Consider the following 25,544-nt stretch of genomic DNA (forward strand, 5'->3'; position numbering starts at 1 on the left):
TGTGAGGAAGATACAGTTTAGATAGACAATATTGTGTCCTGAAGGTTATGCAAACTGCTGCCTGCTCTGCTTTCTCTGCAGCTAACAGAAACCATGAAAACATTACTGGGACTTGAGATTACTCACATTTTACTGAAGTGTAAGAAAAGTTAATAAGGGAAGCATTGTTTCCCCGGCTAAGTAAATGATGAGTATTTGTAAAGTGCAGCCTGAGCTGAGAATAGTATTCTAAAATATTATTCTTCAATTGGAACCACATGCAGCAGCAATTTATTAAACACTGTGCAAGCCACACACCAGCTTTTGAACAGGTTAAATGTAGCACGGCAGGTATAACATTAAGTATGTCAATTAAAACACCTCTGCATCCTATTCCTGATAAAAAAATGACTGTCACTATATATATACACAGCTGCCATTGATGTTTCTGCCCTTTAACTTGTAGTTTGCTATGTATGATGTCCTTCCAATCAAGTACAATTACACTTATGTTCCCTCATTTGGCGAGCTTTCTAATTTATGGTTTAGTAGATGGGGACAGGGTGGGGAATTGGACCACATTCCTCCTACTGATGAGGCTCTCAGGAAAAAAATGCCATGTGAAACAGATACATCTAGGCAAGTTCCTTAAGACAACAAGGGATGAATAGGAAAAATTCCAATATTTTTAGTAAAGTAAAGTGGGTCTTTCCCCCTCACATTTATAGAGGTCTTTTCAAATGCTTCTATCAAAGTTTTGCAAAATTTCAGGACATCCATGGGGCAAGAATTGTGAAAACACACCACCAGGACACAGAAAGGATAGGATGCTCTTAGCCTCATGTTTGTCTGTCTTTGATATCTCAATGTCAGGAGGGCAGGTATCCATTTTAAATTGAAGAGATTTACTTTTTCAATACTTTTAAAATAAACTAAATATATTTAAATATACTTCTTTGAATTTCCTTCGATAAATGCTCTTTTAGCCACACAGAAAACTGAGTATGGTGGATCATGTTAAAGGAGAAAGAAGAGTGGTTGTGAGACCCAGGGGAGGAATTGATAGCTCAAGTGTGAGGAAGAGGAGGAGGAAGGTGGCTTCTTCTGTGGAAGATGTGCAGGGCAAAGAAAAGCAGATGCTAATAATAATATAATAATGGCCAGTCTTCGCGAGCGAAGATTTGGGAAAGGTCATTAACCCTTCGAACCTGCGCAGTGGATTTTTTAGGTGAGACACAGCGTGCGCTGAACTGAGCCCACCCTTTAATCCTGAGGTTCATCTGCTGGGGCCAAGCAAGCTTGTACAGTGGCAGTGAGGGTCTCAGAACGTAGGTTTGTTTAGAGCGACCTTCTCTTAGATGGATGGCCTCACAGGGCTAACGAGCTCCATCTGCCCGGGGGGCTGGGAATCGAACCCGGGTCGCAGCGGTGAGAGTCCTGCACCCTAACCACTAGACCACTAGAGGCCCCAAAGCAGATGCTAATATGAGGATAAAGTGCTATTTTATGGTAGGATGATACTAAACATACATGTCTGTAATCTCCAGCAAACATATCACACACACTTCTGTGTGTGTAATCTCCAGCAGCAAGAGTCTCAAGGTCCAAATGTACCTGTTACAGGTGCCAAAACTGCCTCGTCTCAATGGCTAGGCAAGATTGTTTCAGAGAAGTTCTGACTTCCAAATCCTTTTAGGACACCAAAATATGTATGCTGCCTCAACCCAGTGATTTGCAGTGGGATGCATCTCACTTCACCTTAGGACATTATGTAACCCTCAGATCCCTGTATGAGTCTGAGAGTAGAACACTCTCCAGCTCTCTAGAGTCTGCAGCAGCCACCTAGAAAAGCTCATGTGTGTTCTGATTCATGAGTCCTTGCTTCCCTTTATTGAACTGAGAGGGGACTAAAGAGGACGTGTCTACTTGCTTGGATAGGTGAGGTGAATCCCTTTGTTAAGATCCAGTCTTGCTCTCCCAACATAGCATACCAGGAATAGCTCTATTTGAAATCTAAGGGTGCAATTCTAAGTATGATCAGTCAGGGCTGTTTTTCTTCAGGAACCTGTTTCACCAGATGGGCGATGATAAATAGGTTATCTTCCTTTACAAAGGTGTTTGGAAGGTATAAATACCTAGGGAGTTTTATCATATCTTCAAGTCTTATTTTAGTAATCCCCCAATTTTTTCTGCTTTTGACTGTTTTCAGGATTAAAGTTCTGCTTCTGTTGATGTTTCCAGGCTTGAAATCCCAAGCCTGAAAATCGCTGACTGCTTATCTCTTGTCCCTGCAACCAATAACTCAGCTTCTGCTATCCCTAGTAACACTTGCAGGGAAATGCCAAACAGGCTGTGCTACCGTAAGAAAAAAAAAGGGAAAAAATCCAGTTAAACTTGGGTCCTGGTGCTATAAACATCAAAACTTTTTCTGTTACAAGTTAAGGCCACAAATACGTGTTGGCAGGACGGATATCTTAGTCATAATATTTTTTTTATTATGAGAGCTTCTGTCAGCTGTAGTTTTTGTGTTATCAACATCTGTCACTGAGGGCTGGGATGTAATCTATAAGTGTTTCAAGCAAAAGGAAACAGATTTTCCTTCTAAAAATCAGAAACTGCCAAGCTGCTTTTTGGGGCAAACCCCTACATTTAAAGCAATCTTCTCCTGACGATTCAAGAGAGGTTTTTATTTTCTGCGTGTTTTTCTTAATTCCAAGCATCACCTGCAGTCTATCTGATAACCATTGTCTTGTCTGATAACCATGATTTCCTTCATGTCAGTCACTAGGACGTCAATACTGAGTATTAGGATCATATTAATTTTCTTTCCCAGAGTATAAAGTTTAGCATTGTCTGAGCATACAGTATTTTTTTTTAATGCATTGTAATATTTACTGCTTTGTATAACTAATGACTTGAAGAAAGAGCAGTACAGACTTACACCTTCCCTTTCCTTTGAGGAGCTGCTATATTATGCATGGTGGCACTGTATCTTACTTTCCAAGAAAGAAGCAATCAGTAGATCTGATGTCCAAAACAGTGAACACATTGTACCTGACAAACTCCTGAGCTGCCATTATCCTCCCCTGTTGGAAAAAATGTTATGGTTATTCAGCAGCCCACTCTGTTTCTGAAGAATCTGGGGGAAAGAATCCAGTTAATTGGAGTTAACAGCAGCATCAGGAGGAGGTTGATCCTCTTGGAGGTTTCTTGTTGGCACTTCTTATTTCTTTTCCTTTCAAATATTCTTTTAACTTCCACAGGTCATGTATAAACATTAATCATAATGATGGCTTGGGTCTGGCAGAATTGTTCAGATGCTATCTCTGTCTGCCAAGGGCTTACACTCCAGAAACTTCCAGAATGCATCTAAATCCTCACTTAGTTATTGTCATACTTCCAGGGGTATATTTACCTGGGGAACAGCCTAAGTGCACAGAGACAGATTCGTCATCAGAGCAGACTCTGAGAAAAATCAGAGTATGTGTTCATGAAGCCCACAGCTTCCATTTAAATAGGAATCTAAAAACTAGGAATTAAGGACAAATTGTATTTCCTTCACAGGATGCACCAGAACTTCCTATCAACAGATGATTCCTTTAGATAAAATGTGAAGGAAATTTTCTTAAATTTCTACTCATTCTTTCACTGCAAAGTCTTCAATAACACATGGAAATTATTAATTTGTTGGATCACTGAAATGAAACCGTAAGAAACAGTTCGTAATAAGAGTACAATGGTAGAAAAAAAAAGAAGGAAAAAATGACTGTCCTGAGGGTTTGTTTCAACTGAGACAAGATATGCTTCAGTTGCCTGAATAGCTGCAAGTGAATGACTAGAGCACTTTTTCTCCATGTTACCAACTGATGTGACATCAAGCAGCTCTCGTTTAGATGTGGTATAACAATGGTGCTTATTAATTCATACTCAGTGTCATGCTAATCCAAGATGATTAATGTTCAGTTTGTGCCTTTTTATTCCTGTATACCAAGACTGTTGTGCATGCATTACATAGTTTCTACCTTATATACTGACATTTCTCACATTAGGAGAGTATATGGTATTTACTGATCAATTAACACTCTCAATGTGCAGGTTCTATATGCATAACCTTAATTTGTTAGTTATTATATGAGAAAATATAAACAATGGATTTGTACAGACAGCAGCAGAGCAGAAATCCTATAATTTCAGTGATATTTATATATGCAGCTGTTATAAAGAATGGAAGACTATACTTGGAAGTCTACAATAAATTCAAATTTCCATGCAAATATACCCCTTCTCAGAGCATATAACAGCCAAGTAGGTGTTTTTGATAAAGGACAAGAGATGGAGTGCAAGAGCACTAAATTTGGGTGTAAGACCAACTTCTGGCCTGCGGCTACCTCCAAGAACACATAGAACTTGGGGCCCTAAACCACTCATCTCTCAGGCTTGACAGGGATTACGGTTGTCTGACTTCAGGAGTCTAAAAGTAAGGCATCTGTTCTGAACTAGCTGTCTCATTTCCCTTTATGATCAATGGGGATAGATCAGCAAGGTGATGATTCATTCCTCTTATCTTGGGCTGATATGAATCATTCTTTCTACTTCTCCTTATAAATTATTTTCTCTATACTATGCGTACATTCTGTTCTTTCAATTGCAAAACACTTCCAGCTCTTATTCTCCAAGCCAGGAAAAAGTCAGGGATTGCTACCAATGAAGAAATCATGAATTTATACAAAGCCCTCACTCTGCTGCAGGTGCAGCTTCATATGCTTTATTGAGAAGGCAGAGAGGGCTGTCCCCGCACGATGCTGTGCCTGATACAATGTGGTGCCACACAGAGGTCTAGATGAAGGTGACTCAAAATGGATGTTCAGTGAGGAGTAGACATCAAGGCTTCACCTACTTCCAGAGAAAGCTGTAAGATTAGGGCACTTGACACAGTAATTTGTAAATGAAAGGCAATTAGAAAAGGAAAAGAAGTGGTTAAGTCTACAATCTGTGCCCTGCTTTTGGGTCTTCCTTCGGACCTTCCAGATAAGTCAGAAAGAGATTTCTATACAAACAACATATGCTGTTGTCCTAGCCGTTTTCACACAATTCCCATTTCTTGGCTCTCTTTCTCCTCTCTGGTGTCTCGCTCCCACAGTGTAGTAATTTTTCTCCCCAGCACATGCAAGAAATAAAAATCATACTTACAGTATTCACATCTTGTGATACCTATAGTGATTCACATCAACTAAAGGACAAATTTTCTTTCTTAGTTCCAGTGACTTTTTGAAAGGCTTTTTTTTTTCCCCATATCAGCAATCAGAAAGTGTCCTGTCTTCTCTCTAATTAATGATCATTCCTTTCAGGCATTGCAGATGTCTTCACATATGGCTCATTACCCTTAAGACAGAAACGATGTAAGAGTTAAAGGTTTATTTCACAGGGTGCTTTGGGCAACCATGAAGGATGAAGTCATTAAAAATTCTTTTAAGTAAAGCTAGTGCTGCTGCACAGCCTCATATTTTCCTGCTTTAACAATATTATGTGGTGGTCATATCTTTCGGATCAAGGCTTATGAGCTCTTGATTGTGGAAAAGTTTGCCTGGAAAAGAAGAAAATTGGAACAATTGTAATAAAACATACATAATCTAGATTCTAAGGAATTTACTTATTTTTTTAAACTTCAAATCAAGAAAGTAAATGACTTAGAAACATGTCTACATGTGTATTGATAAGCTGGCTGATCTTATAGGAGAGTCAAGAATTCCGGGCTAGTGAAAGAACTACAGAAATCAAAAAACTGAATAAAGATTAGCATTCAATTATACCCTACTACTAGAGTTTGCAAATCTTACTAAGACTAGAATCTTATTTATTCCTTCCCTGCTCAGCTTGATGGCTAGTTCCTACTCGCCAAACATGTTTAACTGAATTAATTATGATAAGTAATGAAACTTTCTATAGGCAACCTGATCTAGTGGAAGGTGTCACTGCCCGTGGCAGAGGGGTTGGACTAGGTGACCTTTATAGAATCACAGAATATTTGAATCGCCACTAGGTTTCCCAAGATATCAACATGCTTTATCTAACGAGCACACTGGACAAAACTACAAAGACATTAACTCACAGCTAAAATGAATTTTTTATCTAATAAGTGCCCAATATATACCCTTCAAATGATTGAGGTGACAAATGCCAATGCAGTTAAACAAGCTAGATTCTGGTAGTAGCATGTTTTCTTTAACTTTAAGATCTCTTTCAATCCAAACTATTCTGGGATTCTATGATTCTTTTTACAGTGGAAACATAAAGAACAAGTTTCATATGTACTTCATCAATATATGTACTTACTTGAATATCTAAGTTGGATATTGCTTCCTTTGCTATCAAAAGTGGTGCCACTACAATAAGTTTACATGTGACATTGGTTGAGGGGATTGAGTGCACCATTAGCAAATTTGCGGATGACACCAAGTTAGGAGAGAGTGTTGATCTGCTGGAAGGCAGAAGAGCTCTCTAGAGGGACCTGGACAAGCTGAAGGGATGGTCTGGTTCCAGTGGGATGAGGTTCAACAAGGCCAAGTGCCAGGTCCTGCACTTTGGCCATAACAACCCCATGCAGCGCTACAGGCTGGGCACAGAGTGGATGGAGAGCATCCAGGCAGAAAGGGACCTGGGAATTTGGATTGACAGGAAGCTGAACATGAGCCAGCAGTGTGCCCAGGTGGCCAAGAAGGCCAATGGCATCCTGGCCTGGATCAGGAACAGTGCGGCCAACAGGTCCAGGGCAGTGATTCTTCCCCAGTACTCAGCACTGCTGAGGCCACACCTTGAGTACTGTGTCCAGTTCTGGGCCCCTCAGTTCAGGAAGGATATTGAGGTGCTGGAGCAGGTTCAGAGAAGAGCAATGAGGCTGGTGAAAGGACTCAAGCACAAGTCATGTGATGAGAGACTGAGGGAGCTGGGGTTGTTCAGCTTGGAGAAGAGGAGGCTCAGAGGAGACCTCATCACTCTCTACAACTCCCTGAAAGGAGGTTGTAGCCGGATGGGGGTTGGTCTCTTCTCCCAGGCAACCATCAGTAGGACAAGGGAGCACAGTCTTAAGCTCTGTCAGGGGAGGTTTAGGTTGGATATTAGGAAGAAATTTTTTACAGGGAGAGTAATCAGACATTGAAATGGTTTGCCCAGGGAGGTGGTGGATTCAGCATCCCTGGAGGTTTTTAAGATAGACTGGATGTGGCACTTAGTGCCATGGTCTAGTAACCACGGTAGCATTGGATCAAGAGTTGGACTTGATGATTTCAGAGGTCCTTTCCAACCTAGTTGATTCTATGATTCTATGATTGTATGACTGTATGATTTATTCTAAGGACTGCTGTGTGACAGTTTCATCATCTTGGTAAGTTTGTTCGTTGTGTTTGCAGAGTTGTACCTGTTAATAGAATGAATACTTTAAATCTTACCTTCTTATTTGTACATCTGAGCTCTGCAGGCCTCATACAATGATGGTTGCTCAAGATGACTTAAGTCAGCCTACTTTTGCAATTTTTGCAGTGTTTTCCAACCAGTGTCCATCAAAAATGTGACTATGCCTTCTGCCACAGTGTTTGTCAGTCTTTCTCAAGTGGCATTATTCTCAAATGTGATACTTTTCTTTTTGAAAATTTGTATATTTTTCTATATGAAATATAGATAATATTGAAGATAAGTTTATTGTTCCCAGGCAGATGGTTGCAATGCTTGTGATGGCCTTAGTTCTGGATGTTTAAATACAGGTCTCAGAAAGTGTCATCTTCCTCTTTGGAGAACTCAGTTGAGCCAGCAAAGCTTGGTGGTCACTGTAAAACTCTTAACTCCTCTGTGTTTCTATGGTCTCTGTCCTGAGAGGATTTAAAAAATAAATTTTGAGACCTTAAATTTGATCTAATGTTATTGAAGAACAAAGATAGATTTGATATATCCACAGAAATGGTGATGATCTATCAGATGCTTTTCAGAGTATGAATCCAGTTTATATTGGGGTTTATACAGAATTGACTAGTTGGAGTGAGTACATTCATGATGCAGACAATATTATAACAGAAGGGAAAAGAAGGTTTCTGATCTAAATGAGCCACTAACTGCTTTGACCAGACATATACTACTGAGAAGTTGAATGCTAACTAAAGCTCTAGAAATGCTGAAGGTTTCATGTCCAGTTATATCACATCAGTGCAATACCACCAAAAAAGCATTATAGTATAAATAATGATTGTCTCATCATACAGCAGGATCAGACAGAATGTTCTAGGTGAACAAATCTGATAAAAATAGGTAGATGCAGTTTTATAGCACTAATAGTATCAGTCAGGTATCCAGGAGTGCTACGAGCTTATGAATAAATTTGATGATTTTCAGGTATGTATTTTCAATTCCACAGGCTGTGTTATGGCCTTAGATGCTCACCTATATCAAACATCTCAGTGAGATTTAGCTTCAATCAAATATGCATTCCCATTAGCTGATTTCACCTAGCCAGTGGTCTTTTTCAGAAATTATTGTCTAGCTTGTGACTGTGAAGTATAGGAGCTATATCTCTTTACACAGTTCCTGTACTTAATCTATACATGAATATCGTTTGAGCTAAAATTTCTCAGTAATAACTTGATGCTTCCATGTGCACATTAAAAAGTATCCAAGAGAAAACTGGACCTTATGTAACCACTGATGGAGGACTTGGCTCTTGCAGGAAAGGACCTAATCAGAAATGACAGGAAGATTATGAATATTTTTAGGCATTTTAGCAGATTTCTGCCTATCACCTCTTTCAGTCTAGTTTGAAGTATCGAAAGTTCCAGAGGTGCCAAGGGAAATGCATTTATGTATTGAAATTATAAAGTCTTCCATCTGTGGCTTTAGTTCCTAGTCCTAGTTTGAATCCAAATCATATCAAGCTTGGAACTGAATGTCAATTGGCTATGAATATGGTTATGAATAAATATAACATGACTGGATATCTTGAGGTTTTTTGATTATATTATGTTTTAAGGTTTTTTTTGTCTTCAAATGCTGACCTAATTCTTTCAGTTGAGGTTGGCATTAATTGTCCATAGCTCTTTTGTTAAGTGTGAAACAATAAGCTAGAGTTTGTTTTACTAGTCCCTCTGGGTATTCAGGGTTCCTGACTGTACCGAAGCCTGGGCATGGAGATGTGTTGTGGCCTGATGGACATAAGCAGTGTTCATAAGCAAAGTCATTCTGTGTGGAAAAGCTTTCCAGAAGCCAATTTTCTTTTTAGTGAAGGATCATAATTCACTTCAGGAGCTCTCCTGTGCTCTGCAGAGGGTTGTAGGCGCTCAGAATTGATGAAGCAGTTTAACACCATAGATACCTCCTTAGAGACTCATTTGGCAGCTTCAGCAGAGGCTGACAGGAAGGTTGTAGGCCAGTAATGGAGCCTTACTGTTGCAACTTTAAAGAATATATTAAATTTCATCTGATTTCATGTAATATGGCTAACATTGCTGTCTTTAAGCAAAGGACTTCAGGAAAATAGTTGAAAATAAGGACTTTGTTTGAGAATCAGCATTGGGCAAAGATAATGATTTGTTGTCGTGTAGTGAGAACAGTATTAGCTTTCTGTATGTTGTTGGAATCCATTTCCAGTGAACCAGAATAATTCATGTCCCAGAAACTGAAAAGTCTCCTGTTGGTGTTTGACAGCATTTTATGATGTCCTCATGTGAAGGCAGGGACACGAGGAGTAGATGACTGTTCTATTAAAGCAAACCTATTTGGGTAATTTGAATGTCTGTAGCCTTACTGAACTATACATTGAAACCTCTCAGGCTGACTAGACTGGAGTGTGCCATCACTCTGATGAAAAAGACATCAGTGGGGTTTTTTTAATATATCATTAATCATAAGCAATTGGTAAATAAGGGAAATATTAGTGTTATTTTTAATAACTGGACTATCTGAAATTGAACAAAATATTCTTACATAGGACACTTCTTCACTGAATATCTGAAGAGTTTTCTTACTGTCTGACAGCCTTGCATGCTGCAGGTATATGGAAGAAAATAATTCACAGCCTGCTTTTTCTGATGAGGTGTTAGTGGTGAAGACTATACTCACTGCCTTATCACTGCCATAGTCCTAATTTTTATAGCAGCTCATCCTACACCTATGACCTATAGCTTTATGTGGCATGTACCTGGCTTGGATGCAAGCTATGGTCTTGTGCAGAGGTGAGGTGTTAGATGCCTGTAACCAAGTTACCTTTATCCATTTACCTCAGACTAAGCTGTGTTAGATAAGGAACGAATAAGGCAACTGAAGTTTTTTTTTTAATAGATGACCTAATATCCAACACAGATGTCATGGCAGAGCCAGTCTAGTTGCCGGGTTTGTACATTTTCTGAATCTGAGGAGTGAGGAGAGTTAGAATAATGGATTTCTGGAATACCATTGGGTATACTGCAGACATAATGGTATGAAAACAATGAAATCAATTAAACCTATCACAATAGGTAGTGTTAAGCTCTGCAGGCGGTACCAGTCAGTACAGGCAGTGTCGTGGTTTGATAAAGCCCCCCCCCTTGGGGCTGAAATATGGTAGCTCCAAGTAGATTTCCAATGCAAAGCCAATCGAAAGCTTGGTAACGCCTCTGCAAAATGACATATTTAATAGACCGGAAGAGAAGCAGTGACTGCACAGAAAAAATTAGGAGCCACAAGGGTGGCCAAGGGGCCCCCAAGCCCGGGGGCCTGGCCCGGCAGCACGGTGCTGTGGCCAGGGCTGGGGCAGTTCCCCATTGCTCCCTCCCCAGCCAGCGGGGGCAGCGGCATGGCCCCGAGCGGCCAGCTGGGGCTGGAGATGGACCCCCAGTGGACAGGCACGGCACTGGAGTGAGAGACAAACTCCCCAGGAGTTCTCTAGCCAGCCTCACCGCCTTCCCCCACTGCAGAGGAGGGGTGGTGAGGAGCTGGCTGAGCCCTGTGGCAGCCAGGGAGTAGCCCGGGATGGGCTAGAGCGGCAGTCATGATGCCAGTGTGGCGTTGGAGCAGCCAGGACCAAGATGGGCCCCTGGCTGGAATACTCAGCAGCCAGAGAGCAAGAGAGAAAGTCCTCCAGGAGTTTCCTGGCTGGCCTTGCTGCCTCCCTGCACCATGGGGGGAGGCGCGGTAAGCAGGCTGGCTGGGCCTTGTGAAGAAGCAGCGGCAGCCACAGCAGCTTGGAGTGAGCAGAGAGGCCCTGCTGAGGAGCGGAGCGGGCTTGAAGCAGCAGCAATGGATGGCAGGGAGCAGAGCACGCCTGGAGTGGCCCAGACGGTACCAGCGGCCAGCTGGAGCCAGACCGAGAGATGCGGGGATGCCCTGCAGGGAGAACTTGCAATGGAGAGAGAGAGAGAAAAGCTACACTGGAACATCATGGGGTAGGACTGAGCTGAACCCCAAGAAACCAGCAACCCGGGGAGGGGTGGATCCTGCTTGGAGAGAGGTTCCCTCGAGAGCTTGCTTCCCTGGGAAAGGACCCTACACATAGCAGGGAAAAAGACTCAGAGTTTTAATTCCCTGTAACATGTGGTGAAGACACGAGTGTCCCCTTGAAGCCCATGGATGAACCCTTGGTAGCGTAGTCGAGTGGTTGGAGGTGGAGTCAGAAACCCCGCACCCCACAGAAGAGAGAGAGAGAGAGAAATTTTCCAGCTACGGTGAATTGGAGCTGTAGCCCTGAGAGTGAAGAAGAAAATTCTTTCCCCCTGGACTGATACGGGGGGAAGGAGGGGTGGTTTTGTAAATACATAGGTTTGTCATCATAGGAAAAACTAGTTAGAATTGCTGTATATATTACTTTTTAGTTTATGTTCTGTTAGCAATCAATTTTGATATTATTTCCCCATGCTGAGTCTGTTTTGCCTGTGTGAAACTTCTCTCAACTTGTAGCAAACTTTTGGGAGTTTGAAAAATTGGGCTTCAGTCAAACCACGATTCACAATAGGTAGTGTTAAGCTCTGCAATCAGTACCAGTCAGTACCGACAGTAGTGTCTATCTTGGTTGTCATGGCATCTGCTTGTTTTGAAAGGGTGGTGGAGAGAAAAGACAACATATTTAGCCCTGTCTGAGATATCAAAAGTCTTTTTTATCCAGTAGCTGGTAGGAAAGTTGGAAGACCATAATTGGAATTTAGAAAATTAGCAGGAAGGATGTCACTTGGTTGGAAGAGCTTTTATTTTTGAATGTGAGGTATAGAGAAAATGAATCTAGGTAGTTCTTAGTTGTGCATTAGTCTCCCTCTAGGGAAGGCTACTAGAGATGAAGGAGGAGACTGGGAAAATGATCACTGAGTGCTTGTAAACTTAGTGTATGGGTTTTTTCCAGGGATGAATTACACTTTAATTCCCAATGGATTAAGATTTCTATTTGATGATTGCCAGAGCTTTTAATATGCCAAAATATGCTCAGAAGCAAGAAATAACAGTGAAGTTAAACATGCTGGGATGGGATGTACTCTAGCCTGGTATCTGTCAGAGTTTTGCAAGAATGTTTACATGACTTGAATGCTCGTTAACACTTGCACCTAGACATTGAAAGGGAACAATTTGGTTCTAAGAGAGTTAGTGGGATTATGCACTACCAAAGTAAGGTCTCCAAGTGACCACTGGTTTTAGTTGATGTTGAGAGTTGGACTGTGAAAACCTGAAATACAAGGAATAATCAGAAAATATCACACTGTTCAAACAAGACTGCAGCAGTGTCCAGCAATAATATTGGTGTGTGACCTAGCTGAAGTTTCCTAGAAGACGGCTTAAAGTATCATGTAGAGGCTCTGTTGACAGCAAGTTGATCCACTTCTCATAGTAGGATAATTCATGTCATCGTTCAGTTCAAGAGACATGTTTGAGTTGAGTGGCAGTGAGAAATCAGTGCTTCCTCTCTTAAACCTAGAGTGTATATTGTTTTCAGAAAGAGCTTTGAAGTCTGAGCAGAATGATCAGACTGGCCAGTTGCAAAGCACTATATAGCCAGTTAAAGAGCAATTTTTCACACTGGAAATAAAGTCTGAGCAATATGGTACATTTGATCTCATGTACTTTAGAACTCCTTTACATCCAGACAACAAAGAGCATGAGGAGGAGAGTCAAGATCTATCTGCCCCTGTTTCTACAGATATACCCATTAGCCAATTCTACCCGGCAAAAACTGTGAAGGGAAAGGGGAATGGAAATACCTTGTCAAACCACCTTCAAAAACAGATTCAATAAGGCTGTAAGAATAAACTGAGCATACTTTGCTTTGATGGCATTCTTGAACTAGAGAACTGGAGGTGAGGTGTCCATCTTGTAGCAATGAACAAACTCAGAAGTAGTTGAGCTGAATGCAAAGTAAAGGCTAGATTATGAATGGGGTTTTGTGGTTGATTTGTTTGTGTTTCTTTCTTCTGATTTTTTTTTCTTTTTTTCAGAGAGGGGGTTGAGTGGAAGAGAAGAATATTATTATGAAATGAGTTTCCTGTTTGGAAAAAGCAATAAGCTCTCAAAAGACTATACACGGAAGTAAACTCAGAATAGGTTTTCTTCTAATTGAGTGTTAATAAGAAGTGCACCATTCTATTGAGCAGGTGAAGACAGAGAAACAGTCTGTTCTAATAGATGCACTATAGTTGTGATAATGAGAAGCTATTAGTATTTTTCTTGATAACAATTAGTCTGTTGATTGGTTTGTATTCCCTTTGCACCATCAGCACTTTTATATATCAATACGATGTTGATTTAACTTTTAGTGTTCCTACATATCCCTTTCAGTTGCTTAGCTGAAAAACAATTGTATTGACTTAGTAATGCTGTGCTTAGCAAGCAGGCTGCACTTCTATATTTTATGCCTCTTCCCATTTTATTCCTCCAAAGTAATAGGTTTGAAGGCTGCAGAACAAACTGTTAAGAAAATGAAAAGCAAAATTTAACTTTTGAGAATTAATTCTGCTTGTCAGAACATGTAATGATAGAGCAAAGTATAACAGAGATCATACAGAAGATCTGTATCTATAGGAAAAAAAACAGGCTTCCACATAGGCTGCAGCTAGACTCTGTCTTATTGTTTACTAGGGGTGCTGCTGGGATCTTCCCATAGCACAGAGTGTCACCTAGTGGCTGTAAATAAGGTAAAAATAGTATTTTAGTACAGTTCATGTCCTCTGAGCCATTAATTTTCTTTAAATGCACGATCACAGTTCTGTATAGTCCTTAATTAATCAATGGTTGGACTTGATGATCCTAGACTTCTTTCCCAACCTTAAGGATTCCTTGATTCTACAATTCTAACTTTTGATCCCTACGTTACACAGCACCTAAAATGCAGAGGAGAAAACTGCTCTCTGCCTCACTGGCTGATTCATAGGGCTTATTCACTGCTTATTTTCCTTCAAACTTCCTAAAAATACACCCTATCTTGAAAAGAAACTAGATCTTGGGCAATTTTCACCCAAATATTAATATCTGGAAAACTTGAAAAGCTAATATAAAATTAGAGTAGCAAGAACACTACTAAGCATCATTGTTGTTATTGGAAACAAGCCAAAAGTAACTGAAGAAAACTCAGGTGCTGGCATTGCCTTTGTGCATATCTTTCTGGTGATGTTGACTTTGATGGGCCTCATCTCCTCCATACACGAATAAAGCAAGTCTTACAGTATTCAACTGTCTTCACTAATACATCTGATGCCATAGTACAAACACAGAAACATTTTGGGAAAGCACTATCATTTGGGAGTCAAATTAATCTAAAACTTAGAAATATATTTCTCCTCATGCACAAGATTAGTTGTCCAAGTTGGTGTTAAGAGCTGTTTGTGATCTTTAGAATTAAATATTCAGCTCCTTGTGTTCTATAGCATGGTATTACATGATACTTACAGAACTTTCATCGCTGCAGGGTTAGAACGTGTCTTTCAGAAATAAAGAATAAAAGTAATACCCATCTTAAGTTAAAATTTTCCTTCACCAAACACTCCTGGTTCAGTTCTGCATCAGAGAGCAGCACTGTTTGCAGGGTGATCAGCACTGGAGTGGACTGAGCAAGAATCACTCTTTGTACTCACCTGCATCACATTTTGTTATTTTATTTCTTTCCTGTGACTTACTAAAGAGAAATTTATCTGTCATTCGGTTGGATTTGCTGAATGGTTTAACCCTTCCTGACTGCTCCTATTGCTCAATGTGAACTCAAGACAGGTAAGCAAAAGAAGCAGCAGTCCATTCCACTGCAAATGTCCCCACTACAGAAAAGTGACCTGGCAGGATGGACATTTTTTACAGCCCTAACAACCTGCTCTGTACGGGTACCCAGGTAGTAACCAACTCTGACATTTACAGCCTTTGCACAATATTCCTACTGCTTCTCTACCATTTCTGCAGCTTAGCTTAGGAAAAGGACACCATCTGCTGTGACAACTGTTTCCCTGGAACCACTTAACACAGGTTGGGCACAACCACTGTGTTTTGTTTTAAAAAGACACTGAAACTCATTATGTTGCATTTTGAATGACTTAAAGGGCACTGTGTGAATGAAGGCAGATGAGAAACATGGTACTATATTGACGCACAGTTCCAGTATGGGATTTCCTGTTGGCTCACAGTCTCATGGGTGGGAATTCCCACTGGCTGGCAACCAACGGTACCTTCCTTTTCCAAGCACTGGTGTGAAGTCAGCAATGAATTTAGTCTGTTTCCTAAACATGCAACAGACTCGGACAATTGGAAGACCCTAGTGTGGCTAGAGATGTCTGACTCCTGATCATCTGCATATGATTATCTAAGACAGACAGGAGGATTATTTATTTATTTATTTGGTTGGTTGCTTATTTATTTATTTGTTTATTAATGAAAAACTCACACCATTCACAAAACAGAAAGTACATCATCAGATGGAATAACTGTCCTCATCACATCTATTTCAAGTTCTTCTGCTGATTTTGGGATTTTTCTCAGAACAGTTAAGCACATGCTTTAATTTACATTTGATTTTAAATCAAGGAGATGTAAAGGTGCAACACTATGAGGATATAAGACAACAACTGGTTCTGCTTTGTACTTTCTACTATAACATAGAGGTGTAGGCTTCATCATACAGCCAAAAATTTGATATATTTCATTGTTATCTGTAGCATGGATGAAATTTGCTGCAAAGCTTGATCATTGGGTTTGTTTCGTTATAAATTCATTTGAGTAGCAGAAACTTTTGCATTTTGGAAAATATTTGAAACTCTGCTCCAGAGCTCCAGATAATTAAACAGAGAAGACGCTGTATCTAGCATAGAAATAGTATAGAGATGCAATATGCTGTAGTAAATAGCCACCACTGTTCAATGTGAAGCATGCCCAGCCTTTGTTGTTTGTGCTACCTTTTGTCTTACATGATCTGTGTGTTACCTTTCGAAATTGACTCCTCTGGATAAGCTCTGCTAAGATGTGCACATCCCAATTATGCAGCTTAGTATTGTCATCTTAATTTTTAAAAAGCTTAAATGTTCGAGCAATTAAAATACATATAAACAGAATCTGTAGATTTTTTGTTGTTATTATTTTTTTTTTTAAATAAGAAGTCTTCAAATCAACTGACAGCTCTTCTGTTCTACTTTATTAGTATGGTTCTAATGTATAAGTACCTTGTTGTGCCAAAACACTTAAATTTGTTACTCTGTCCAGGTTCAATTCTTCTTTCGCAGAAAAGAAATTAAGAACTTCTGGGAAACTTAGTTTAAAATTCTGTCGATTATTTCTTTCTCTAAACAAGTGTAATTTCATTGTAGGTTATTCCTGATCTCCCTTTGTGTATTCAGATTATCCATTAATAGTTTTTAATCTTTCCTAGATATATGGACCTTTTTGGTGTTACTTCAGTCAGCCTTTGTGCACTGGTTGTATTATCAGGTGTGCTTTCCATAAGTCTAGTATGTCTTCTGACAGGCCAATTTAAAATGGACAAACACATAATCCTATAAGGAGTTTGTTGTTGTAGATATTTTTGGCAGTCTAAAAGGTTCTCTGTGAAAGGTCCATCTCACTTACAAAGTAATTACTTGGGCAAAATGCAATTGCATTGATGTGAGTAATTTGATGGAAAGAGGAGGGACAGTTTGTGGGGTTTTATCATTAGCTGTTTGCTCCTATGTAGCAACTTTCATAACCCCTCTTCTGTTCTCCAGAAAGACCAAATACTAGGAAATGGGTGAATCTCTTCCTGTAAAAATCTGATTGAGTAGTTCAGTAATGGTTATGGGTTGTTACTAAGTGGTGCTTGAAATACATTAGCCTGCCTGGTGTTAATCTTTCTTCATATCTGTGGAAGGTTTGAGACCGACTCCCTGAGCCTGTACCCACTTGTGCCTGGTGCCTCTCTGAGCCACTGGATGAATTTTCCTTTGTTAATCCTTACAGGAGTCATCAAAAAGGTGATATATTTTACTTCATTAAACAGGCTAAGGAAAATGTCATGTTGCAGTGCTGAGCCAAAACCTCAGCGCAGAGAGAAAGCCCTGGGAAGATCTAGCTGCAGGAAGATTAAATCAGCAGATAGATGCTGCAAAGTAATGCGTTGGGCTGTCCGGTTATGGGCTAGTCACTGAAATGGATGGAAGTGTAGCTGTTGCTTTTTGCTGCTGATGGGCATCATATTAGCTCCAGCATAAATTCCAACTACAAGTAATCTTCAAAAAACATCTCTAAATGCACATGGGGACATGATTCGCCAGTTATCTATTTATGACGATGCACAGGTCTGTAAGCAGTTCTGTTTCAAGACGTGAGCCCACAGGCGTCAGCTGATAAGACTTCAATCCATCAGTGAAGAACAGAGATTTCAGAAAGTCTCTGTATGGGCTTTTCTTTAGCAGATTACAAATTCTCAGCCTGTTTTAAAGAGGATACTGGGCACATCTTTTCTCAGACCAATCAGCTGCTTTTCTGGGGAGTATTCCAACTGTCAAAAAAGCAGTTACTTTGCATAGAAAGATAGTAGCTGCAGTACAAGATATCAGACCTCCCAGTACAGCTTGATGACATGTCACGTGCTGAAAGGCCACTTGAACTTTCTACTCTATGGGACCTGGAGACCTGCTCTTTCATTTGTGAGTTTTCCCTCTGGACCTGAAGAAACTCTGAAGACTGATGATAGCTCAAAACATCTTTGCTTCTTCTTGCCTTCAGAACAATCTGTCCTGTAAGCAACTGATTGGAAAGGGTTTCCTCTCTAGATGGGAGTGCTTTGTTAACTCCCACATCCCTCTTACATTAATGCAGGGAGAGAGGCATTTTGGAGCCCTTTAAGATGTAAAGGGCTATGACCTGACACAAATACTTCGATTGACTATGTCGTCATCACAGAATTAAGTCTCAGTGAAGGTGGTAAGCTCAGTAACACCGCGTTTAGGATATCTGAATGCATCTCCTTGCTGCTTAAGTAATGAATCACTTTGTAAAATAGTTAATACATAAGAATCCTCTTACTCCCTTTGAGGAGCATGTGTCCACACAGACCAATAAGGTTATTGATGAAAAAATATTCACTGAAACCAGTAAAAGGCTGTCAGTTGGGCACTAAATGTTCAGAACTGAGTTTTGAAAGAAAAGGATCATGAAGACATCTTTGCTATAAAAACAGAATAAATTTTATCATGAACAGTGAAACTACACACTAGACCTAATCAAAGTAAATAGATAGCAGTGAGAAAGACAAAAACCAATTCTGAATACTTATTTTACTCTGAAAGCAAAGATGTCTCCTTGCTATGTTGTGGCGAGATCATTATGCTATGTCAGGAAAACGGCAACTCCTGTAAATTTTTATGAGCTTCCAAGATCATTAAAAGGAAGTGGTAGAAAATGAAACTCAAATATGAGGAACAGACTTTGGATGACTTTACACAAAGGTATCCACTTGTAAATTAAAATCAAATGCCACCAAATAAGAAGGTTGTAAAAATACTCGTGCTCTATAAACCTTTGAAAGGTATTTTCTAACTGCTGAGACTGAAACCATATTTCTTTTGCAAAGAGTAAGGCAATTACCTGCCTATTCAGCTGTCTTTGTCAAGAGGATGGAAGCAGGCTTTTCTTGGCTAAGCAATAGGATGAGAGGGAATGGGCAGCAACTGATGTATAGCAAATTCCATCTGAACATGAGGAAGAACTTTTTTACTGTGAGGGTGACAGGAACAGGCAGTAGTGTCCTTATCTGGAAATACTCAAAAGTTGACTGAAAACAATCCTGAGTAACATCCTCTAAGGGCCCCTGTCTGAGCAGGGAGCTTAGACTAGATGAACTCCAGTGGTCCCTTCCAACCCTAAGCATTCTGTGATTCTGTCATTTTGGCTTGCAGAAGAAAAGTGAGCCTCCGAGGAAGCTGCTGAAGTTTGGGAGAAGCAAAGCAGGGACACCAGCGGAGATATTCCAGTAAAATTTCGGAAGTGTAAAGGATAAGTAGAGGTTATTGTCTTTATCTAGAATGAACGGCCCAGGGTTACAGGCCAGGAATGTGATGCAAAGAACAGAACGGTGCCCCTAATTCAGTCCTTAACCTTGCCCAGCTTCAGTGCTCAGGGATTTTGAGTGTTCTGGCATCAGGTCATCCTGCATCTGTAAAACTGATAGCTGTGCCACTGGTCCATGAGCACTCAGTCATCTGTAACCTAAAGAACTCATTTCCCACAGCCTAAATGTGGATTTCTTCAGTGCTTAACCTCAAACAGCCAATTTTAAAAACACTTTAGTCTGATCTTTTTTACCTATGGGCTGCTCCATTTGCTATTTTGGTTATACTCTCTGACAGTATTTATTTCATTCTGAGGAGATATTTACTACACGGACAGCTGCAGACAAATCTCTTTGGCTGTGACTCTCAGGTGAATCTTAACTGTGGCGTGTAATCACAGATGTGAATATCAGCTATCTTATTTTCCTTCTTGGAAAAATATAATGTAGTTGAAAAGTGTGTAATGTATGCCTATACATGCCTATTGAAAGGCAAGAATAAGTCTAAAGGTGAATGAAATGTTTATGACAGATTCTAAAAGAACCAATATTGTGCAATTATTATTATATGTAGAAAAGTATAAATATAATTTTGCATTTTCATCTTCACCTAATTATTCCTAACTTTTAGATGGACATATGAAACAATCACTAAAGAAGAATGTGCAGGATGTAAGTACAAAAAGTTTGTTTTGTTTTGAACCTTTGCAGTAATCCAAGTGTTCCATATTTTTTAATCATGTTTCTTTTTAATGTTTCTTTACAGTCAAACAACTAACATGCTGTAGTTGCAGAAACAGATAATATATTTTTATTAGTAATTATTTAGTATGCTGTTCTGCATTATTTTGAAACAGCAGGAAGCTTTTTCGAGAAACTTTTTTGAAAAATGAATCAGAGAACAGAAACATTGTTCATCAGCTTCTTTTCTCATTGCTCATCAAAGAAAAACATTTTTTTTTTGTGGGAAAAAAAGAAGTCATCACTTTCCAGGCAAGAACGATATTCTGTCTTATCCTTTTTTTTTTTATCTAGATTTTTCCAATTAATTTTGCAGTAATATTCTTGGATAACAGTTACCTACTGAGATGGGAAGAAATAGGGTTCCTTGAAATACCACCTACATAAGAGTAATATTTGAACACAATTTTATGGTAGTCTTGATATCTCCATAATAGAGAAATAAATCAGTTATAATCTCCTATCTTCTATTGCTGAGAGACCTTCCACATTCATAGAGAAAGGAAAAGAATCTTCCCTCTTCCCTTCCAACATATTCAAAATCTTTCTGTAATTTAAGTGTAAATAATGTTTGTACTGTGAATGACCCTTCCAACAAGATCATAGAAAAAGATTGTGTATTAATAAATTAAAAGATTAAGAAAAGATTAAAAAAAGAGAAAAGAGCATAACCAGTCTGGTTTCCCCAACATAACTTTGTTTTTCAGAGAAACCTCGAGAGATTGATTACTGCTCAGTTTTCTATTTATTGCTGATTATATTATTTTAAATAGGATACACACAACACTTCCTGATGCCCAGTGCAGCCACCATTAAATCTGGCAAAGTTTTATCAATGCTAGCATTAAAGACAGCCATGCAACTTTCTTTAGGTGTCCTACCAATATTATAACATTGCTATAAAAATATTATACAGTAAAGAAATACAAATGGAAACAGACTTAAGAAAAAGATTCCATATTATGATTTGCAAGATGACTAGCACAGAAGCAGATACTAGTTTTGAGGAGTTGGAAGACAAATTTTGACTGTAAAGAGAACCCATTGGCTTGGTAACAAATGACAACTTCTGTAGAGTAAAACAACACAAATGGATCTACTAAAATGTAGAAATGTGATGAAGCACTAGAAAGCCCCAAACATTACAAATATTTAAAACATATGAACTGCTAGAAATGAGAATATCTAAGTGGTTTGCACTTCTTGCTGTTCTGTGAGATGACAAAAGCAACCCTATGTTGGGTGTGTGTAGTCAAGCTATAAATTCTGTTCTGACAAAAATTATAGCTGGCCTGTTTTATCCCCTGAAACTGGGCAAAGGGTAAAAGACGAAAATGAGGAAACATGGCTTCTGTGCATTCATTAGCATATTGCAAATTGAGAATTTCCACCCTGTAAGCAGCCATGTAACCTGCCAGACCCAATTCCCCAAGTACTAATTAAATCAACCATGGGCAACATGATCTTTTAAATCTGATGTGTATAATAATGAGAAGTGCAAAACTAAATATACGTAGTTAGCCAAAGTATCTGCTGTAAGATTTTTTAAACTATACTCAGAACAAAATTTTCCAAGTACTGGGAAGAAAATCCAGCCTCTTCTGGAAAGAACCGCTCGGTACTTCTGGCCACTTGGCTCCATTGACATTGCAAAGTGGAAGGTGAACAAGATGTTGTGCAGTTCCTTTGGTACCAGAAGGTTCATAGAAGCATTTTGTGGGATAACCATCCTTTCTGTGAAGGATATTAAAGGACCTTCCAAGGTGTTTTAGATTCATGTCCTTATGTCACCTCCATGTTCTCCATCTGCCACTTTTTTTATTCCAGCCACCACTGCTGTTGATGAACTTGAAGCATCCTTTGTGCATGAGTTTTCTTTTCCAGACTTTCACATCATGAACAGTTTCTAAGGGACTGCTGAGCTGAGGGGTGACTGATGGAACTTAAAATAAGGCTTGGATTTCTTTCCATAATTTTGATGGGTTTTTTGGCTCTTTCTGTTATTTTTCTAAAGCATAGAAATACAGAATATTAGAAGCAACTCGAAGATGTAGAATTAACTCTTTAATATTTGTTTATTTTTAGTAGATATGTTTATTAGAGATCTAGCTATATGCTTCTAGCACCTACCTATACAAAGAGAGAAAAAACCCAACAAAACAAACCACAGAATCAATAAGTGTAGGTTTCATTCCTCATGTCACTGAATTTATTTGATCTTGGTTTTGGATAACAGAATCACAGAATCACAGAATGGCCTGGGTTGGAAGGAACCTTAAAGATCATCTAGTTTCAACTCCGCTGCCATTGGCAAAGACAGCCCTCACTAGACCAGGTTGCTCAGAGCTTCATCCAACCTGGCCTTAAATAGTTCCCAGGATGAGGCAACCACAACTTCTCTGTGCAACCTGTTCCAGTGTCTCACCATCCCCAGAGTAAAGAATTTTTTCTAGTATCTAATCTAAACCTACTCTCTTTTAGTTTGAAGCCATTCTCCCTTGCCTGTCACTATATGCTTTTGTAAATAGCCTCTCTCTGTCTTTCTTGTAGACTCCCTTCAGGTACTGTCTGTAATTAGGTCATGCTGAAGCCTTCTTTTTTCCAGGCTGAACAAACCCAATTCTCTTAGACTTTCACACAATTCTCTCAGACTTTTAACCAAGCTGACTTATCCAATGGAGATGACAATAGTTTCCTTACAACGTATCAAGGTGGGTTTCACTCAGGATAGTTTTGCTTTGCATTTTAAAAATATTTTGCTCTGTAACAAGTGGGTTTGAACCTGAGTGTCACTGGTAGTTTTAATAACCACTGTTTTTCCTTGTTGGTTGTGAAAAAAAGCATTTTAAGACTGAATGGTCTGAGCTTTGCTTTATCGATGATCACTGGAAAGCTATTTCTCTACTGTGATGAATTAAATTGTTGTTTTTACTGGCTTGAAACAACAAAACAAAAATTTTACATAAAGACTACCTAACACATACCTAGCACATTACAGATGTGAAATATCAAATGTACACTTAGAATGATAAAATGACAATTTAGTAATAAATAAACATAAAAGACTAACATCTATGTCCTGGAAAACAGTCCTTATTTATTTTACAACATGACTGATTCTCAGAGATTGAAAGAAAACTCTTAATCATGCTGCATGAAAAGACACTTCTAGGACTAGTTTTCAACATCTTCATATCAGTTCTGTTACTTTTAGTAACAGATCAACAGTCTTGTTGATCCAGTGAGTGCAGTCCCCATGTATTCAGTTAAAAGAGCTCAGAGACCAGTGAAATACTCTGCCAACTGTTTTTCCTTTCTGCTTTTCTAAATAGTATAGAATGGAAATGGGCATTTGGCTAACAGGGAATAATATTTCTGGTTCTTACTTGGTCGTTATGGAACTAGTGCAGCTTCCAGAAGGTTAATGGGGAGTGGCTTAAATCCTAGAAGAGGGTTAAGATGTGATCTGGCATACAAAGGATCAAGAATTTGAGAGAAAAAGGCAGACAGATTACTAAAACAGTTTATGTAATAACCAGTAGAGATTTGAATGCAAGTACGTTAGCAGAGCATAATCATGCATGGACAGCGGTGGACACACAGTAAAGAGGTAAGAATATGTAAGCAAGAAACAAAGGAAGATTTATGCTCACTGTAATGTTGGTCCTCTATAGTCATCATGTAACATTTTTTTAAAAAACTCAAGCTCAAAAAAGTCCAAAACATCAAACCCAAAATCTTAATGTAGCATCCAAACCACATAGATATTCGTTGACGTTACAGGTGAATATATCAGGAAGAACTCAAAAAAATAAACATGTCGAGATTAGTTTATTGCTCTACAAAATTTGGGAAGAAGACAGAAAGTAAGCTGTTTTTATGTCTACCATGACAATAACAGTTTTCTATCTCAAAAAGCTACTTTTTATGCTAAAGCAACCTAGAGAAAATGAAGGTGGAGAGCTGTATTTAAACAGTATGTATTGGTCTCTAGGATTCTCAGAGATGGTCACTGTGGGAAACCAGACACTCCATAAGGTTTATAATTTACATTATCAACAAGAAGGTAAAATGCCATACCCTATACAATGAGGTACATAACAAGGCCATTTTATTTTCCAGAAGCTGTACAGTACTTTGAAGAGGGGTAGCATTTCTGTATTTTTTTGCTACAGCACAGAGTAATTTTCATTTGTACAAGTAAGATGAAGGTAGAACAGAAAATGATTTCATAACCACCTTCTGCAGTCTATTTCACTGCTGTGGCTCTGGAGAGATGAGCAAGACCCTAGAGGCACTAACCTCATTAACTGATTGTAGCTCAATCTTACACCAGATTCTGAAATGACACCAGGTTTCAATTACAGGTAGCCAATCACACAGCCCTTCACAGTTGATACATAAAGAGGCAGCACAATTTTGGTTTTAGAATAAGGAGGAATTTGGTATAGAAGTCAGAGTGTCTTGAGGATGTAATTTAGAAGTTTGTAAGTAAAAGCATATTGCTGCAGCAGGGCCAACACTAAGAATCAATATGCAAGTGATGACCAGAAGGAACTAACAGAGTTTATAATAGAACATATAAAAGCTATATTAGTGTGTGGCCAAAGAGCACAGCAGCCTCAGGAGTCTTGTTGCACTGCATCCAGATGACTGTGGAGAGGACAAGCAATAGAGGGAAGAAAACGGTATTTTCTCTTCATTCCCCTTTCTGCTCTTGGAGAAAAAATGACTGTAAATTGTATTAAACAACTGAATTGCTGCTGAAATCCTTTCCCAAATAAATGAAGAAATTCAAACAGCCTTCATCTCCCAAATGGCCAAATATGCCTTTTTTAAATCTTTGTGAATATATTGTGCATATGCTTCTGCCCCAATTTTTCGTTTGTTTCTCTGTCTGTCTGCATGCATTTATTTTTATAAGAAAGAATGTAGGTGGTTGAATAAGAGCAAATTTTTGTTTGCTAGTCTTTAGTGTTTTCCACCTACAGCCTATCCTTCATGTCCTTCAAAAAAGAAGGTTGCATATTTATGTGTAGCACTTAATGAGAAAATACATCCTTGCATATGATATGGTCTGCTTCCTGTCATGTACTCGTTATTCTCTTTGAGTTTACCAGTGTTCTTTGCTTTATAGATTCATGATTAATTTATTCTCAATCTACAAGAAAGCCTTTTTAATTCCAAGAAGTGGGTTAGATGAATTGCTAGACACTACTTTATTTGGCTTGCTTGTCTATTGGACTGATTTGCAATTATCATTCCTGGCCTTTCCTGAGTGGAACAGAAATCAACTGTTGATGAATTAAGTTAGTGAGAGACAGGGAGAGTT

This window comes from Lepidothrix coronata, unplaced genomic scaffold (assembly GCF_001604755.1).
Source record: "Lepidothrix coronata isolate B3197 unplaced genomic scaffold, Lepidothrix_coronata-1.0 Scaffold161, whole genome shotgun sequence".
Lineage (NCBI taxonomy): Eukaryota > Metazoa > Chordata > Aves > Passeriformes > Pipridae > Lepidothrix > Lepidothrix coronata.